Consider the following 7,469-nt stretch of genomic DNA (forward strand, 5'->3'; position numbering starts at 1 on the left):
CTAGTATTACCTGCAAAAAATTCGTGAAGTTTGACCCATTAAAAATCACATCTTTTCTAGTATTCCATAATGTCCAAAGTAATGCACATATCCCTATCCGAATATGTTTCACTGTATGTAAGTCCACTCCATCCGAATCTTTACGAAGCCCGGTTTAGGCAAACACACATCACATAAGGAGTTGATAACGGTGAGTACTATAGTCACCATGTAAAGAGAGAAATAAATACATGAACATTCTACAAGGCAGGCCACTACAGAAATAAGAAATACAGATACAACAATTTTCTTGAAGGCATCATAGGTTAGGTTAGACCAGTGATACATTGTTATTTATTACAATAATGAAATCAAACAAACCAATACACGGCCATATTTGAAGAAACGAGATAGATAGACAGACTGCCAATAGAGAGTATACTCTCTTGTTGTTCAAGAATACCTTTTGTATTAGGGAATAGTGACAACAATTGAATCAGATAGACAGAACAAACAATATAGATAGACCATCATTCTGGATTCTAACTCTACGAACCCAGCCACCCGGCGCCCTTTCAAATTTGAATTGGGATGGCTGCATAGGGACGGATTCATGGACATAATCAAGATTGTTTGGGAGAGGCCCACCATTGGTCATACACCTATTCAGTGATGGATCTTTAAAATAATAGCCATGAGGCGACACCCCTCTGGATGGGCAAAACACACCAACGGAATTTATAAAAAAGAAAAACAAAGGCTTTGTACCATCATTGATGACCTCGACAAAATTGCAGAGACACGCACATTATCTCAGCAAGAGATTGAATTAGAAAATCAATCTAATGAGAAGGTTGCCCGTCTACTACCAAAAGTGGAGATCAAATATTACCAGAGATCCAAAGCTGATTTCATTTTGATGGGTGAGAGAAATACAAAATACTTCCAATTGCTCGCCAATGGGCGGCATAGAAAGAAATGTATTTACAGTCTCCAACAAGACGAGGGGCGGATCGAAGGTCAGGAGGAGCTCAAAAAGTATATCACCAAATACTAAAAATCTCTTTTCGGAACGTCTACTGAAGGGAACTTCACCCTTGATGAGACCCGAACAGATGATATTCCACATGTCACGGCAGAAGAAAACGATATCCTAACGGCACCATTCTCAGAAGAGGAGCTGCGAGCTGCGGTGTTCCAAATGGAACATAACAAAACTCCAGGCCCTGATGGTTTCCCAGCAGATTCTATCAGAATTTCTGGGATATCATCTAGTCTGACCTTTTGGAGTTGTTAAATTGTCTGCATGGCGACCAAATTGACCTATTCAAACTTAATTTTGGCGAGATTGTCTTGTTGCCGAAGATTAAGGAGGACGGACGGATTCAACAGTTCAGACCCATATGCCTCCTTAATGTCAGCTTCAAAATTTTCACCAAAGTGGCGACGAATAGCTTAAACTCGGTATCTAACCATGTTGTTCGGCCATCTCAAACAGCTTTCATGCAAGGAAGGAATATACTCGATGGTGTAGTAATCCTGCATGAGACTGTCCATGAGATGCACTGGAAAAACATGAGTGGATTAGTATTCAAAATTGACTTTGAAAAAGCCTATGACAAGGTCAAATGGTTTTTCCTCCAGTAGGCCCTAAGGATGAAAGGCTTCTCCGATAAATGGCGCAAGTGGATCCAAAATTTTGTAACTGGAGGTAGCGTGGCCATCAAAGTCAATGATGATGTCGACCATTACTTTCAGACAAGAAAAGGATTACAACAGGGTGACGACGTGTCCCCAATGTTATTTAACACTGTGGCTGACATGTTTGCTATTCTGATTGAGCGTGTCAAGCAGGAAGGCCAGATTATAGGAGTAGTGCCATATCTAGTGGATGGTGGTTTCTCTATTCTGCAATATGCCGATGACACAATTCTCTTTATGGGACATGACATGGACAAAGCTAGAAACCTGAAACTTCTGTTGTCAGCGTTTGAGCAAATGTCGGGTCTTAAGATTAACTTCCATAAAAGTGAATTGTTCTGCTTCGGAGAAGCCGTTGAGGCGGCAGCCGATTATGCTGACCTTTTTGGTTGTGCACATGGACAATTCTCAATTAAATATTTGGGAATACCAATTCATTATCGGCGTCTCACCATTGCGGAGTGGAAGCATGTAGAGGAGCGGCTAGAGAAACGCTTGAGCAGCTGGAAAGGCATGTTGCTCTCAGTTGGAGGACGACTGGCTTTAATATACTCTGTCCTCAGAAATATGGTTCTCTATATGCTTTCGTTCATCCAGCTCCCAAAAGGGGTCTTGCAAAGACTGGACTATTTTAGGTCCAGGTTTTTTTGGCAAGGAGATGGTGAAAAGAAAAAATATAGGCTGACCAAATGGAGCGTGGTTTGTAGGTCGAAAGACTAGGGTGGCCTCGGTATTCATGACCTACAGGTCAAGAATGAGGCCCTACACTACTAGGAAAAGGCCTACTAATGGCGCACCAGTTTTGCCTACTAATGGCGCATCACTGGTGCGCCATTAGTATCACGCCACTAGTATTTATTACTAATGGCGCACCACTGGTGCGCCATTAGTATCTGGTATACTAATGGCACCACCCAGTGCGCCATTAGTATATAACACCATGCGCCATTAGTATGCCTCCCAGGGGGCCATATTTAACCATGTGCTTTGGCATACTAATGGCGCACTGTTGGGTGATGCGCCATTAGTGTGATTATAACAGTGCGCCATTAGTGTCTTGTGTGGTGCGCCACTAGTATGAATATTAGGGATTTTTTTTCATTTCTGATATTTTCACAGGTTAAAAAATATTAGAGATAACATACAACACAGATCTTCTTAGCTTACATACAGGGGGCCATATGTAACGATGTTACCTGCGTCCACCAGATCATATCCAACACACAAGTTTCATCATATATACATACATAGCCAACACATAGTTCCATCGTGACATATTACAAAAGTTTCACAATGTTCATTCAACACCGTTATCCATCAATTCACAAAAGTTTAACATTGATACAAAATAAAAAAAACAAATGGAAAAGAAGCACTCCATCTACGCAAGCTTCCGTGAATTAAATCAAATCTGCAAAATGATAAACAAGAAGTTAGAAGAACAAGAAGAAGAAGAGAAGAAGAAGAAGAAGACTAGAAGAAGAATAAGAAGAAGAATAAGAAGAATAAGAAGAAGACTATAAGCTTACTATGTAAACTTGATCATTTTGTGCTAACATAAGTAATTTTGGAGCTAACCTATAGGAAACTAAGCATATAAGCTCTAAGTTAGCATATTAGAGCCAACTTAAGTAAAATGAAGCTAACCTATGTCATTTTGGATAAGAAGAAGACTATAAGCTTATTATGTAAACTTGATCATTTTGTGCTAACATAAGTAATTTTGGAGCTAACCTATAGGAAACTAAGCATATAAGCTCTAAGCTAGCATATTAGAGCCAACTTAGGTAAAATGAAGCTAACCTATGTCATTTTGGATAAGAAGAAGAATAACAAAAAGACTATAAGCTTATTATGTAAACTTGATCATTTTGTGCTAACATAAGTAATTTTGGAGCTAACCTATAGGAAACTAAGCATATAAGCTCTAACTTAGCATATTAGAGCCAACTTAGGTAAAATGAAGCTAACATATGTCATTTTGGATAAGAAGAAGAATAAGAAGAAGACTATAAGCTTATTATGTAAACTTGATCATTTTGTGCTAACATAAGTAATTTTGGAGCTAACCTATAGGAAACTAAGCATATTAGAGATAAATAGGTAACTAAGTATATATATATATATATATATCATTTTGGAGATCTGACATACCTGACATAGTTCAGTTCTCATTGTTCTTCTCCTTCTCATTCCTCATCCTGATGCGCCAAGAGCGGCGAGGCGGTGGAGGCAGCTGCGGGATGTAGTCTTCTACCACAATTGGCGTGGTCATGTCGCCCATCTGTGGGATCGCCGGCGCCACCACCGGTGTGTGTTAATTGTCAGGCACCACTACCATCGCGAGGCCACCCTCAGCCACCACCATCTCTTGCCCATGGTCAGCCACCACCATCTCTTGCACCTGGTCAGCCACCACCATCTCTTGCCCTTGGTCAGCCACCACCAGCGCTAGGTCATCCTCAGCCTGATGCCCATCGTCATCCTGCAGCTCCACATCCCCACTCTGCTCCTCTTCTCCCCCACTCCAGTCCGGATCATCCTTCTTGTTGTCTTTGCTGTTGCCAGAATCGCTGCTGCTTTCGCTAAGGCCAGAATCGCTGTTGCTTTTGCTACAGCCATAATCACCGCTGCTTTGGCTGTAGCCAGTGTCGCTGCTGCTGCTCCCATTGCCTGTCCAAATGCAACAATGACCGTTAACAATCGATGTGAGACAAAGCCAAATATGGAGGAATAAGAAGAGGCAGAACGCACTGGCATCTTCGTCTTCAGCGTAGCGCATGCGACACATGGTCTTGTTGAAAACCTTCACGATGAGCATTGTGGCGTCATCATCGTACCTCAAGAGAAGAAAGTACCCGGTCCGCAGGTCGTAGGCACTGTAGAACTTCTGCCAGCCACGGCACATGTACATGTGGCCCTCCTCGATCACCAACTCCACGTCCCACAGCCTGCGAACCCCGCTGCCAGCCTGTCGGAGCTTCACATTATCTGGCGGATCTTCACCCAGCATCTTCATAAAAGCGTCAGGCAGCCTCTACAATTTGGGACAAGGAGTGATGTAGCAAACAACAGAGTTATCATAATGAGATGGGTGAAGGGGAGATCTCTCGTTTTATATACCTGCCTCGTGGCTGATACTGAAGAAGAAAGTATGATAGTGAAGAACTCGAAAGCATCCAACTCGTACTCCGGTGAGGCAGAGCGGCGGTGGCTGCTTCCCCCCATCTCTGATAAGCAACAGAAGAGACCAATTAGTACCCTTGCAACATTATAGCAGCATAAATTTTGAGCAGAAGATAATCAACATTAGTCGCAAGTACCCAATATGTCCTATTTTTAGCAAAGTCATGCTAAAATTCACGGAAAATTTCAGCATGACCTTTGCTGAAAATAGGACATATGGAGTACCCGAATTTGCCGGAACGGAAGTTAATCGACATTCCGGCAAACTCAAGGGCCTCTCGGGGTACCTGCAAAATCATTATCCCCGCATAATGAAGTCGCCAATGGGTCATTCAGAAGATCACAAGTAGCATCATCACAAGTACAACATCATGACAAGTACAGCAGTAGCAGAAGTGAATACAGGCATAACAGCAGCAGCAGCAGTTAAGAAAAAGTTGCCGAAGCTTGTAAAACTATACTGTCCTAGATCAAATAAGCTGGCAGTAGGTCCATTGCGACTCGTTTAAATGCAGAAAGTCTTGTTTTGGGTTCAGTTTACATTTCAGGTCAAGACTTATTCCATGTCTCCCTCCTCTTGCTCTTTTGCTTTACCCGGAGAATTATTGGTACCAAGTACTACTACTACACCTTTTTACTTTCACCAATTTAACACTTGTTACCTTCATACACAGTTAGCTCCTCACTGTACCTAACTGAATTTTTTAACAGTAGCTCAAGTTTTTGACAGTAGCTCCTCACTGTATATGTAAGGTTTCAACAAGACTCATCATCAGTATATATAAGCAGGATATCTGTAAACAAACGAACATCATGTTCACTAGTAAGCAGGATCATGGATTACTGTTAATTAAAAATAGAGCATCTGGCTTGTCTTATCATGTTCACTAAGTCCACAAAAATAGAGCATCATCTACTCTGAATGATTTGATAATTAATACTGACAACTTCAGCATCTATAGACTTTGTGTTGTGGCAGCAGCTAAAAAACCCTACATCTTGTCTCTCTGTTTATTAAAGCTGTTGTTTATGTGTCAAGTTTGACATCAACTTGACTGAATATCAACTTGATAGATCAAAAGCTGATAGAAATTGACAGGTTTTGAGCATCAAGAGATCTGAATGCAGTTAACTTGTTTTGAAAATCAGAGAAGGCTAAGTTGACAGATTGTGGCCAGGGCCATACTAGTCTGATTTTACACTAGAACAAGCTCACTACACACACTACACTACACTACACTACACTACACGTGCTTAAACTCTGAACATAAACAAACACCAGCAATGCAATATGTAAACTACCTCTGTTTCTAGGCAACAAGAGTTATCATCAATGCTTTTGAGTTTATTAAGTACCTTCAGTTCTGAGCTTTAAATGTCAAAGGAGCTTCATAGAATCTTGAATCCTCCAAATCACTCTTAACAGTTCTGCATTGCACAAAGGCAGCAATGAGCCAATGATATCGGTAGCAATAATAGGTGCTTACATTCTCATAACGTCAGTATTAGTTAACCAAAATTGAACCTACAGAGTTCCAGTACAGTGAGTAACTCCCAATTATTTTAATAGAAGCACAATTAACAACAGAACTAAGGAGTCCAGGACAATGCCACCAGATAGAATTTGAAGGAAAAACATTCTTCCAAAACCTTCAAGCCACAATCATACATAGAGTGGCTGATCATATAAGCTATATTTAAATAAACATCAACTGAACTTGATGACAAGAAAAACTACAATCACATTGATACACACAGATCAATTCTTAAACTAATTCTAACTAGATTTATAAGTACTCATGGACACCAGTTGCATCAGCGGCACAGCACTAGATTACACCACCTAAACCAGCCAAACAATCAAGCTAGAAAGAGTTGGCTGAACCATGGCTAACCAAACTCCAACCTACAAAGTTAATCTGCACTGAAAGACTTTTGCATCCTTTTTTAGGGTGACTTCTACATCCTTGTAAACAGCACAGCACAATTGAAAAAAAAATGTAGAGCATCCTGTTACAAACTTGTTCTGATCCTGCAAAGAACAGACTTGGGCGGGCGCGGCCGGTCGCCGGAGGGGTCGGGGAAGGGTGGAGAGGGAGGAAGGAGGAAGGAGGAGAGGGAGGAAGGAGGAAGGAGGAGAGGTACCTGGGCGGGCGCGGCCGGTCACCGAAGGGGTCGGGGTCGGCGGCGGCGTCGAAGGGATGGCTCGAGGGCGCCTTGGTTGGTCGTGGGGAGGCCGGCGGACGCGGTCGTCGTCCTGCACCCCGTGCCCGGACTGAAGTAGAGGCGGCGCAGGGCAGGGGCTGACGCGGGGGGCGCGGGGTTTCTAGGGTTTCGAGGGGGGAGGCGGGGCTCGGGGGGCGGGGCTCGGGGGGAGGCGGCGCTCGAGGGGGAGGAAGGGGAGAGGGAGGCGGCGGGGGCGCAGTGGGTCGGTGGTGTATGGATGGGGGAAGATTACTAATGGCGCACCCCCAGGCGGTGCGCCATTAGAATGTTTTTTTTTCATAGCAATGGCACACCAGCGGGACAGTGCGCCATAAGTATTCTTTTTTTAGATAGCAATGGCGCACCAGCTACCCGTGCGCCATAAGTAAGAATTTTTT

The sequence above is a fragment of the Triticum urartu genome, chromosome 7A (assembly GCF_056163025.1).
Source record: "Triticum urartu cultivar PI428250 chromosome 7A, HENAU_Tu73, whole genome shotgun sequence".
Lineage (NCBI taxonomy): Eukaryota > Viridiplantae > Streptophyta > Magnoliopsida > Poales > Poaceae > Triticum > Triticum urartu.